The sequence below is a fragment of the Crocodylus siamensis genome, chromosome 3, assembly GCF_052110815.1.
Source record: "Crocodylus siamensis isolate JL-2025a chromosome 3, ASM5211081v1, whole genome shotgun sequence".
NCBI lineage: Eukaryota > Metazoa > Chordata > Crocodylia > Crocodylidae > Crocodylus > Crocodylus siamensis.
Window position 1 is genome coordinate 42,211,735 of NC_143397.1, and position 13,407 is coordinate 42,225,141.

A 13,407-nucleotide genomic window follows, 5' to 3' on the forward strand; every position below is an offset into this window, starting at 1 on the left:
ATCTCCCAGTTTGGAGGTGAATCACTAGCTGCTGAGTGGGACCTCCTGCAACTGGGAGCCCTGTGAGCCTGGAGCGCCAAGCCTTGGGTCCACATGCAACCAGAAGCTCCAATCAGCTGATGGGGCTCCTAGCCACAAGGGCCCCTGGTCACACGTTCAATTAATGGCATGATAGGAAGCAGCTACATAGCTACAACACAAATTTTGTAGAATAACTATAAAGCTTATTCCTTTTTTCTCACACTATTAATTGATTGAACATGTGGCCACGTGACCACTTAAGCTGAGTTTAACTGGTTAATTATGCCTTAAGTGTAATGTGTAGATGGGGCCTCTCTGTGTACATGAGGACAAAAAAAAAAGTCCAAATTTTCTCCTGGAAGAGTTCAAACTAAACACATAAGAGCCATTTCCTCTCCTCTCAAGTTGTGTCCTTTTGAAAAAGTAGAAATGAAATGGACCAAGGGCTCTTCAGCATTTAAGGGAATATTTTGGAGCTCTTCAAATACATTTCTGATCTCTTCTTCCCCAACTCCAGATACCTGCCACAAAAGTCTCTCATGCAATACACTGTAATTAATAGAAAAAAATATTTCTGTTTATCCCTTATTTTGCTTGAAAGCTGACTGATGACATATCTAGTTAAGAAGACTGGCAGGGGAAACTTCATGTTGAATCCTTCCTTAAGCAAGACCATCAAAGAGCCAAATGTAGACCTTAGGCAAAGCATACTCACAGAGGGAAGAGAGGAGACTTTTTCTTTCCTTTGCTGTTCCCTAAATAAAGAGTTTTCTTAAATTTCCATCCTCTTTATTTTTCTGTCAACCAGGAAAAAAAAATGGAAAACAGCAGTACCCACACAAGGCAAGAAGGTATGATTCTAATCCTTTATTCTGTCTGGCTACTCATCCTCAACAGACACTGGCATGAGAAAGAAATTTGTGTTGGAATGTAATTGTATGGCAGTTTTAGTCTGTCTTGGGAATTACATTAGCTATAAATGGAGAAGCTATTGATTTTGTAAAGAAGACACAGACTACATTATATTTGAACAGTTAAAGGAATGATCCCACTATTAAAAACAGCAGCTGCTACCCCAAATTGTTTTGCAAGCTGAGATCTGCATTGATTATAGCAACAATATTTTATTACATGAAATCTCTGACTACCACTCAGCATGCTGCATGTTTAAAAAGGAAGATATTTGCGTTGTGTAGTCTGAAGAAAGAACTGCACTGATACTAGACAGCTTCTGATTTTACATATAAATAAACGGAAGCTTCAGCATTCCTTTAGTGCATTTTTCCATTAACTATTCAGTATTCAACTTAAATAAATTCTAAGCTATCTGGATTAACCACCCAGATTCATTTTATCACACATACTATTAAGCTTGCTTTTTCCTCCTTTGTAGAAGGCTTTTCTTTCCACACAGAAATAAAAAAAAAAGCATCATGAAATGAATTCCATCTATAAGATGAAATAAGTTCTATCTGTAATATAGACAACCAATGTCTATCAGTGATCTTTTTACTGGAAATTGTTACCTCAAAAATACATATGAGATACTGATATATTTCTTTCAAATAAAGTTGTAAGCATTTGGTACTATAGTACTGAATTAGAAGGGAGGCATTATAGATATCAGATCTATAAGGCCAATATTTAATTTACAAACAGTTCCCACCTAACAAATAAATAATGTGCTCTATTGCCACTTTCCTTGCAAGGCAAAAAAAAAAAAAAAAGAACACAAAATCGACACTGGATCACTAACCAAAGAAATGAACAATTAAAATAATACATGCTGGAATTTAATTACAATTTCAATTATATAAAATGTTACTGGTGCAGCTGAATAATGGAGTAATGGTGGTTCCCAAAAGTACAGCCAAATACGGAAGGTGAAAAAATGGTCTTGTAAATTAGTGGTAACCCATAGTAGTTGTTCTCATAAACATGCCTTAATTCACATAAGTAGTCAATGTTGTCTTTTGGGAATATTGCTTAAATGTTATCATGAGCTTCTTCATGATAATAACATGTCTCCGGTGGGTGGTAATAAATCTCCAACACACATCAAATAGTTCATTGTATTAAAAACCTATCCTTATTGAACAGCTCCATATCCTTCTTTTTAAATGCTTGCAGATCTACAAAGTCAAGTGCAAATTTAATTCCATTTAGTGGAGAAGGGAAATATGTATTATATAATTGGGCTTTACACATATTTTGTAGGCTTGCAAAACATACATTATTTTTCTCTCGATTTGCTAAATTTAACCAAGCTGTATCTACCAAGATCCAGCCATTGTGCACAGGGCAAGGATTTGCAGCAAAACCATCATCTTAAGGGCCACTGAAATTAAACTGCCATATTTTGCAATAAACATGTTCATAGTGGGGGAGAATATTCACTAGAGAATCTTCTTTTGTGAAGTACTGATTTGAAACTCCCCATCAGTTTTTATATGAAATTAAAAAGATAATTTATATTCTGTACTCACCTGGAGCACATTGAAATAAGTAGGGAAGAGTTAAAAGCCATCCAGTCTCCTATTACTTAGCTTCTGATGAAGATATTTTGAAATCTAATGTAATGACAGAGAAACAAGATATGGTACTGGTCAGTTTTCTATTTCTGCTGCTTGATCAGAAAAGAACCATTTCTTCATCCTCCCTACCCCACGCCCCATTTAGGTTTTGGCAGATGTTGCCTTTGACATTACTAACCTCTGATCAGTAGAACTTGAATTGTTATCTCCATGGAGCAAATACTGGTGCTCCAGAAGACTGTGTAAAATGAAATGATCTTCCAATCCATGGGCTGTGGTGGAATAAAGAAGGGAGGCTGCCTTTCTTCACACCTGTAGAATGGGCATACAAAATTTGGCTACTCATTTTCAGATGTTGTCAGCCTCTCACTGTATTTATGACATAAAAACCTTTTAGTCTGTGGGGAAAATAAGAGAAGCAATCAATCATAAATTTTATATCAATGGAAAAAAAACAATCTGCTGACTATCTTGCAAGATTTAATAATTTAATAATTTAATTAACAACTCCTTTCATCTTGGCATTCCAATATTACTATGTGAAATTCTGCACCGTGTATCTGAATGATTCAGGTGGCTGTGCATTACTTCCATTCGAATCTAAAGCATTTAGTTAAAAGTTCCAGACCTTTATAAATTTGCTCTGATCCAAAGGAGCTCTGAACCCTAGAGACATTGTAGATGATGTTTTCAAAGGAATCTAGGATCAACCTGTGGGATTTGAATCAAGGATCAGTGGAACTGATTCTCCTAAAATCATTTGGAGTAGCTTTTAAAACTCCCTTTGGGCTTTATTTTTGTTGTTGTTTGTTTGGGAGTTTTTTGGTAGTAGGTACCATCTCTGAATATTTGTGGTACAATGCTTTATGATATATAAGCTGTCTGTTTCTGGTGGCAGCAGCTTTTGGATCAAGACATTTCAGGTTTGTTTTTTTAATTGTTTAACTGGAAAGATATTAAATTGTGTGCTTAATTTTTAGGGTCTTCTCCATGATATCTAGCCAGTTTGTTTCCAGCACATTTTAAAGATGGTAAGTGAATGGTAATCATGTTTTAAATGGCTACTAATCTAAGGGTCCCCTCTACACTTTATCAGTATCAATATGCAGTTACCTTATTAACTGAGCAATAAATGTAGACAGGCTACAAGTGCAAATTAACTATGGCACTTTAAAAACGTCCAAGCAGCTCTAAAGTTATTGCTCAAAAATGTATTATATATAACTTTATAGCTGGTATCTATGCAGATTTAAATTGCTTATGTAGGCAGTCTTAGCTGGAAGACTGCAGCTGCTGTGACCCCCCAGGTGCTGGGGAGCACAGCACACCCCCAGGGCTGGGAGATTTCTGCAGCACCTCAAAGCTGCCAAGACCAAGAGTCCTCTCAGCTGATGGGACTCTGGGTTTCAGCTGCATCACATGTGGAGCCAGGGCTAAAAGTCCTGCAGCTGATAAGACTCTCAGTCCTAGCTGCACCACACAATGATAATCCAAAACTGGAGGAGAAAAAGCATACAAGTGAACTGAATCCTTCTCCCTAGACTTTGCTGACATTAGATGACAATGGTAGAAACAAAGAAAAGTAGAAAGCCAAAACAATTATATCCATGTTAATGCCAGTTCCAATTAAGGCACAGAAAAATATGACTATTTCTCCCATGAGTCAGTACTGGATGAAAATTAATATCAAGCCTCCAACATAGTATTGTAAACAATGGGAAATGTTAAACAAAATGGAAAAGGCAAAATATACTTGATAGGTTGCAGGGGGTAGAATGAAGAGGCAGGACAATTTATGATGTAACTTAGGTAAGCAAGTCTACAAGCAAAAATTTCAGTGCAAAAACATGCTAATGTACCTTATTAGCTATACTGAAGAAATGACAACATTAACTTCACTCTGATGTCAAAACAAAAGTAATTAGCATCACTGTGACATTGGCTAAAATACAATTTATTCACACAAGAACATTCAGGATTGTCACTAATTTTTGACAGTAGGGATGTAATAGAACCTTTCCACTCATAGATCTATGATATTATATAAAGGTTAGATTCCAAAATCTATAATTTCACACTGAGTGATACCATCTGCCCTAAACAGTTCAACTGAGTTCAGTATAATTATTTGTGTTGTTAGGTAACATTCACTGGAAAAATATGTCACATTCTGACTGTAGGAAAGCCTATGAAAACAGATATAAATCAAGGCAGATGAGCTCATTAAAGAGCAAGATCAAATTGCTTTCTACTAGAATAATTATAACAGAAGGATGAAAACCTGAACTAGAGGTGCACAAAAAAGCCAAAAAGATTTTTTCAAACCACTGAAACCCATATAGGACCATGTATGAAGTAAGAAGATACTCCTTCAAACTAAAGACTTCAAAATGTGATTAACAGTCATTTCAAAAGGAAATCAATCTGGTAATTTGAAATTGTAATACGATCAAAACACAACACATGGCATTGGCAATGTCCCTTTTACATATCTTCAGAGGTAAATGAGCATCCTTTGGCATCTTGTTCATCATGGTCACTTCAACTAGATCTACAGCTCAAGTTTAGCAATTGAAAAATTAGATTTTTTTTCTAGAAGGACACTGTCTTTCAGAGCATATGTTACTGAAAATTAAGGTACTGTAACAATTATCTGGACGCAGGAGGAAAAAAACCAAAAATAGAACTTAATAAAAAAATAGGCAACAGCTGTCAACAAAGACACATTTATTGATCAATCGGACAGCTTATATTCAGCTATACCCATGCACTAGAACGTAATTTGAGTACTTAGTGAACTGCAGTTGGAGCTGGAACAAATTCAGCATTCCAAGCCACCAGACAGATGTTGGATCTCACTCTTATTGAAAAGCCATGTTTAAAACTCTTACTTAATTCCCATAGAAGTAAATGGAAGCCTTTCGACTGACTTAAATGGACTTTACCAAGTAAGCATGGGCAGCCCTCAAAATATACCAAGGTACAAAGAGGCAAGGATTTCTTGGGGAAATACTTTTATTGGATGAACTGTATAGTTACGATAGAATTAGACAAGCATTCAAATAAAAGAAATTCTTCATCAGGTCCGATGAAGAAAACCTTGTCTAACTTCATCCCAACTATACAGTTGATCCAATTACTTAGAACTTAGCATGGCTGATTGTACGATTTTGTTTTTCACCCTGAACAGAGAGAATACAGTGGAGAATATTACTCAGATAATAAAAGGTGCAGACAGAATAGCAGCTCCCCATTGTAAGTCATGGCACTTCACAGGGAGTGCCATGAGTTACAACAGTTTCCCAGACCCAACAGAAGTTTGCTGTTGGGTACCGGGCACTGGGGAATCTAGCTGTGTTTAAAGCAGCTGCAACCCTGCAGCCACTCTCCCTTAACAACACGCCTCCCCCCTGCCAGCCTCCACACTGATTTCTGAATGAGCGGTAGGGAGTTCCAAAGGGGAGTTCCAATCCACCCACCCCATCTCCTCCAGTACCAACTGAAAAAACCCCAGACTGAACTCCCTCAACTCCTTTCCTCCCTCCCATTCAGAAAACAGCTCTGGGGCTGGGAGGTAAACAATACACGAGTTAAAGAAGCTACTCCATTTTGAACCATCTTCATCTGAACCCTTATTACACGAGGGTTCAGTTTTTTTGTGGGATTGGGCCCTTTTAAAATCCTTTGCAGCTGTGCACTTTGGTTTTATCATGGCTGTAGAGCACTTTCAGGGGGGCAATTTGGGTGAAAATTGTTATTTCTGTCTATGCCTAAGGTGAAAGGTTGTTTATATAAAGTCAGACTGAACTGTCATATAGTAAATGTCATACAGCATTTATATAAAGAATAATAGAAAATGAGGGTTAGAAGGGACCTTAGGAAGTCATCTACTCCAACCTCCTGCTCAAAGCAGAACCACCCCCAAATAGCTCATCCAAGCCAAAGCTTTGTCTAGCTGGGTCTAAAAACCTCCAAGGATGGAGATTCCACTATCTGAGTAACCTGTTCCAGTGTTTTACTACCCTCCCAGTGAGAAACTTCTTCCTAATATCTAATCTAAATGTCCCTTGCTGCAACTTGAGACTGGTGTTCCTTGTTTTGTCATCTATCACCACAGAGGACAGTCTAGCTCTGTCCTCTTTCAAATCACCTGTCAAGTACTTGAAGCTTGCTATTAAATCCCCTCTCAGTCTTCTCTTCTCTACACTAAATAAGTCCATTTCCCTCAGCCTCTACTCAGAAATCATGTGCCCCAGCCCCCTCACCATTTTTGTTGCTGTCTGCTGGACTCTCTCCAATTTGTCCATATCCTTTCTGTAGTGGGGGGCCCAAAACTGAACACAGTACTCCAGATGTGGCCTCACCAGTGCTGAATGGAGGGGAATAACCACTTCCCTTGACCTGCTGGCGACACTCCTGCCAAAGCAGTCCAGTATACTGTTAGCCTTCTTGGCAACAAGAGCACATTGCTGGCTTATATTCAGCTTACTGACCACTGTAGCTCCTTTTCTGCAGAGGTTTATCTTATAAACCCTCATTTTGTGTTATTTTTAAGTTATCTTTGACATTGAATGTGCAAGGAAAAACTTTTCTTAGTTTGCTATGCCAAGGTATAGATTCTAATTCTCTATCCTCTGTTAGTGTGCAGTAGGGAACACTGTATTGGCAACAACAGAATCAGTTTGAGAAAATGCCATCTTCTCACCATTTCCCACAAAAAAAGGAACTAAAACATATAAGAAAGTGAGGGGTTAAAAGACCTTTTAAAATTCTTTCTAACTTCATACTTCCTCTCATTAACAATGGTAGCACTGGAATGATATTGTGACTGTGATGGTCCAGAAGTTATGCAAGAAGCAAAGATCTGTGTGACTGATAACTTCTATTGGACCAACTGTGTAATTGGGATAAAGTTAGACAAGCTTTTGAATGCAAGGACTGATGAAGAATGCCTTATGTTCAAAAAACTTGTCTAACTTTTATAAGTAAAGACAGGAAAAGATCCTTGCCTCCCACTGAATTGACAACTGATTTACAGATAGTATTCCCAAGAAAAGAAAAGGGTGAAAAATATTAGATCATAAAGGTGAATATTATGCTGAATTATTTAATAGCCCAGAGGAACTCACCCATGCTATAAACTCATGACAATGACATTAGTTGAATACCTTTATTCAGAGACCAAGGTCATCATTGCTAAAACAGGCTGTGATCTCATCCATAGTCAGCATAGTAATGAAAGTCTATGTGTATACCACACATCATAGTCTGGCTTAACAAAGCCAAGGGTAATTCATTCTTGTTTTCCTACTTATTTTAGAAAGCCTTGCAGATAAGAGACTTTTGATCTGTGCTTTATAGGATTATATCGTTCCTGAATTCTATAGCAGCTGGGCTTTTTTGCTGGTGAAGCAGTGTCAAGACAATATTGAATCACAAACAGGAATTTCAGATCAGACGTACATTTTAACAGATAGCCTTGCAAAAGTACACTAAAGATAACAGTTTTTGCTGTTTGCCTCAGTACTGCTCAGAGGCACATCATAAATTCTTGACTTCTGCCAAGCACAGAGAATTTTCCAGCAGCAGCTTACAAGAAATATGCCAAGGCCAGGGGCATTGCAGTACAAGGAAAATGAACATTATAATAAAGAATAGGTTACCCAATATTTTCTCTGGTTACTAAAGTAAAATATGAGAAGTAATTTTTTTTAGCTGAACTGCTGAATGAAAGTTCAGTCTACCTCATCATTTGTATAAAAAGTACTAAGGCAATGGCACAGAACTATACATTTTTAAACAACTATTTTCTCATTTTTGGTACACTTTAAATGTACCCTCAAAGAATATCAACAGCCCCTATTTTTGTGGAATGGCCAATTCAAATTGCAGTAGGAAAGACAACTCATACTTCCAAAATATGTTTTCAATGTTTTCTGCAGGATTAATTTTAAGAAAACATATAGGAAATGGATGCATCTTAACTTATGATATTTAAAAAAAAAACAACATTCTGCTACTTGGAAACTACATAAGACTTAAGAAAATGCTCCTTGGCTTTTTATGTTATTGTATCTCTCTATTTTAACAAATAGATTCATAGATGTTGGGGGCAGAAGGGACCTCAATATATCATCGAGTCCAACCCCCTGCATAGGCAGGGAAGTGTGCTGGGTTCAGATGACCCCAGCCAGATGCCTATCTAACTTCATCTTGAAGACCCCGAGGGTAGGGGAGAGCACCACCTCCCTTGGGAGCCCATTCTAGATTTTGGCCACTCTAACTGTGAAGAAGTTCTTCCTAATGTCCAGTCTAAATCTGCTCTCTGCTAGCTTATGGCCATTACATAATGTAACTCCCAGGGGCGCCTTGGCAAGTAGAGCCTCACCAATTCCCTTCTGTGCCCCCATGATGAATTTATAGGCAGCCACAAAGTCGCCTTTCAACCTTCTCTTGAGGAGGCTGAAGAAGTCCAGGTGCCCTAGTCTCTCCTCATAGGGCTTGGCCTGCAAGCCCTTAACCATATGAGTGGCCCTTCTCTGGACCCTCTCCAGGTTGTCCACATCCCTCTTAAAGTGTGGAACCCAAAACTGGATGCAGTACTCCAACTGCAGTCTGATCAGTGCCCGATAGAGGGGAAGTATCACCTCCTTGGTTCTGTTTGTCTTGCATCTGCTGGTGCACAATAAAGTGCAGTTAGCTTTGCTGATGACTTCATCACACTGACGACTCATGTTCATCTTGGAGTCCACTAGAACTCTGAGATCCCTTTCCACTTCCGTGCTGCCGAGCAGGTCATTTCCTTGGCAGTAGATGTGCTGGGTATTTTTCCTCCCTAAGTACAGCACTTTGCATTTCTCCCTGCTAAATCACAGTCTTGTTTTCTGCCCATTTGTCCAACCTGTCCAGGTCTGCCTGTAGTTGTTCCCTGCCCTCCAGTGTGTCCAATTCTCCGCATAGGCTTGGACAGAATACACTTCACTCCCTCATCTGAGTCACTGATGAAGACATTGAAGAGTATTGGTCCAAGGACCAAGCCCTGTGGGACCTCATTGCCCACATTCTTCCAGGTCAATACTGACCTGCCCACCACCACTTTCTGGGTATGAACCTCTAGCCAATTTGTCACCGACTGGACTGTGTAATCATCCAAGTCACAGCCTCTTAACCAGTGTGGGGTGGGATACTGTATCAAAGGCCTTTCTGAAGTCTAAGTAAATGATATCTACCCCTACTCCTGCATCCAGGTGTTTTGTAACCTGTCCATAAAAAGAGACTAAATATTAATACCTTGGATTTTCTCCAGTCTTCCATGAAAGGGTTAAAAGAAACATTTGCAGGACCCAATTTAGATTTAGGTGGCTTACTTTAAGACTGCAGGATAGGCTATAAACAAACTAGTTATCATGTGTGTGCAACAGCCATTACCTGGATGGAATCAGAACTGTTTAACTCTGCACCATAACTACCATCTAAATCAATAATTTACAGTGAATAGCTGACTTGGTACACTTATCTTCTCTCTGTCTGTGAGATACCTGTGAACAATATTGCTTAGTTTGGGGCTCTGATTTCTGATACCTTTTCTGAAATTGAATTTTTAGTCAATTTTGATTGATCCAAAAGAATTTACTGCACTCAAGGTACCCAATACCAAAGGTATGTTTTTCACTTTATTGGTGGTCACATAAACTGAATGGTTCCCTTATTGAATAACCTTAACACCTGAAACCCACTGGGACTGTGATTTCCTGAGGAATAGACAACTATTTAGTGAAGTCAAGCTCATAGCCTGATAAATTATAGCAGTGATTCTCAACCTTTTTGTACACTGGACTGGATGGGCAGTGCTGGATCCCTCTGCAGGGTAGATCCAGGCAGTGGACCCAATACGACACTTGGGATGGGTGCTTCAGGGACCCATCCAGCTGAAAAGAGGAGAACAAGTAGTAGCTCATCCCAGTCCAGCCATGTGGGGGAAGGAGACTTGGCCTAGCTGCAATCTGGCCCCATGGAAGGGAGGAGAAGGACCTGGCATGGATCCAGATCTATGGGGAAGAAGGGGACATGGCCTGATTTCACAGGGAAGAAATGAGTGTGGCCTGGCCCCAACCTGGCCATGCAGAGAGAAGTGGGAGTGGCCTGGCCCCATAAGGGATTGGTGGGAGAAGGGGCCATGAGTCTGCCCCTAAGCAGCTGCAATGGGGGAGGAGGTCTGCCTTGGCCCTGTGGGGAGAAAAGAACACAGCCCAACTCCAATGCAGCCATGGGGAGGGAAAGGGGAATAGCCCACCCCACTCTGGTCATGTGGGAGGGGTGGTCATGGCCTACGCAGGGCTTGGGATTTTGATAGTGGGGAAGGATGGCAGTATGATCTGCCACTGCTCTCATACCACCAAATTTCCTAACCTGTGGGGAGACCTGTAGGCCAGCTTCCAAGGCTTCATGGGTCACATTTGACCTGTGGACCAGAGGTTAAGCACCCCTGTATTATAGAGATTCCAGTAACTAGGTACCCTAGGTTCTTCAGAATCCTTCAACAATATGTTGACAGGGAAAACATTAAGCCATTGAACAAACAATGGTTAAAGCACAAATTCATGCAATGCTTTGCTAAGCTCCAATCTGTGAACAGTCACTTCACATAGTGTAGTAGAGAGTAATTGTTTTCTTTAACATTCATTTCACAAAGTTCACTTTGGTTTCCTGGCACTCAAACAGTACTAGATATTTTACTTAGCCATTGGAGGAAAACTCACATAGGAATACAGTTTTACTATTCAAAAATTGCCATCTCTTCTTAGACAGTGACTTCTTAGTTTGAATGTATATATCCTGTTATAAAAACTGTTAATTCTTTTAATACAGAATTAGAAATTAATGACACAGAAAATAGGTTTGACGTTTCAACATCTATCCCTTGGATCTTCAATACCAGCTTTGGTAGTGCTTGATTTAGTGTATTGATACTATACCAAGAGAGACACTAACTATGCTGAAAGTTATGAACCAGATGTCAGCTTGCTGGCAATGGGAAATCTGAGTGCCTCTTATGTGATACAGTCTGCAATATGGTACAGAGTTGATGCCAAAACAATATTGTCATCTAGAGAACACTTTTTAAGAAACTTTCCTACTGTGAAATAACACACACACACACATTGTTTTTCCAAATAAATAAATAAATAAATAAAATCTTCATTCTAGTCTGAAGAGTAATATTTTGTAAACAGATAAGATGTTTAAACAGCCCCTATTAAATGGTGTAGTTTACAGACTGGCAGCATAGTCTAATTAAACATTTCAAATAGAAGTTACTTGCACTATTCTGATCATAAGTCCATGAAAGATCTAGAAAGCTATTAAAGTTCTAAATTTGTATGTTTTGTCTGTTGTTATGTCCTAGTGGTAAAGACAATCAAGAAAAATCTCCCTTTAACATGGAAGAAGGAAACTGATTAAATTAAAACAAACACTATTTTCCCCAAAACTTTTTCTATTTCCTTCTTTCTATATCATTGGAGAACTTCTCCCCTAAAAAATTTGGAGACTCATCCTGTCTGATTTCCTGGTACAGATTTAAACACAAAATTCTTCTCATATATGAGGATCAGAGTTTTAATGTAAATATTCTCACGTATCTACAAAGAGTAAAGTTACAATGATAACTATTAATAAAATTAAAGTTAAAAAACCACCTCAGTCATTAAGATATATTCATGACCATTATAAAGTTGTGCAAGTCTGTCTCCAATAATCAGTACTTTTCCATTTTGTCCAATCCTCCATTTTTCTTGCCCAAAGCTTTGTTGCATACCATTGTAAATAAGATGTTACCTGCTCTGGGATATATATCATAGTTTCCCCAATTGTATCTGGGATATCTAATAGATCTCATTGGAAAATTATTCCCCACCTTCTTGCTGGACAACAAATGGTTAATGGTCATGTAAAGGTATAGTGTGTCGAATGTTTGCTGATTAGTTGTGTGTATGTAGGCAAAATATGTAAAAGCTCATAATTTTAGGAAGAACTAATATCTGGTTGTTCACAGTAAGAAATACAGATAATTGGAGTAACTCAAGTAGTGCAGGTTTACCTAAAGAGATGCAGTATGGAGTAATGTATAAAGCATAAGAGAAAGCAAAGGCATGCACCTAATGGTGAGTGGAACAGCCACCTGCATCCTAGGACTGGGAAGTGATTATTGCTCGATTTTATCTGCTAATTATTATAACTTTGCAACTAAAAGGTTACCCTAAAATTCTATTAAGTAAAGAAGCTTCAAATTAAATATACGTGCAGACAGGTTTTGGACCATGTCCTTCACGTGACTGAATGGGAAATGGTGATGGAAAAAAATTGTCAGAGTAAAAATAACAAGAGTTTTTGACTACTAACATTTTCTTCATAAGCAAACACCTTCTGTAAAAAGAAAAATGTTTTGGCAAAAACTCAATTTCCATTAGACCAACCTCACAGGAAGACAGACTTTTATACTGAAAAAGTAATGATAATAATCCCCACAAATCTGGAATTAAAGTTTCAATGCTTTCCCTTTGTATGATTTCATATAATCTCCCCACTTTCTCCTCCAACCCCACTTAACAGCTAGTGTTATTTATGTAGCTCTTGCAGTGTTTGCAATGATTCTCAGCTTCCATGCATTAACTGAAACAGACCCATGATGAATTACAGTATATTGCACAATTACTCAGCATGAGACATTGGCCATAAGCAATCTGCAAGCTAATTTTAGGCAGCTATAAAATCTGAAAGTAGGAAAATGGAGAGGTTTTGAGCACAAGAAACTTCAGTTCAGTACAAGACACAAAGTGGCAAGGGTCCAGAT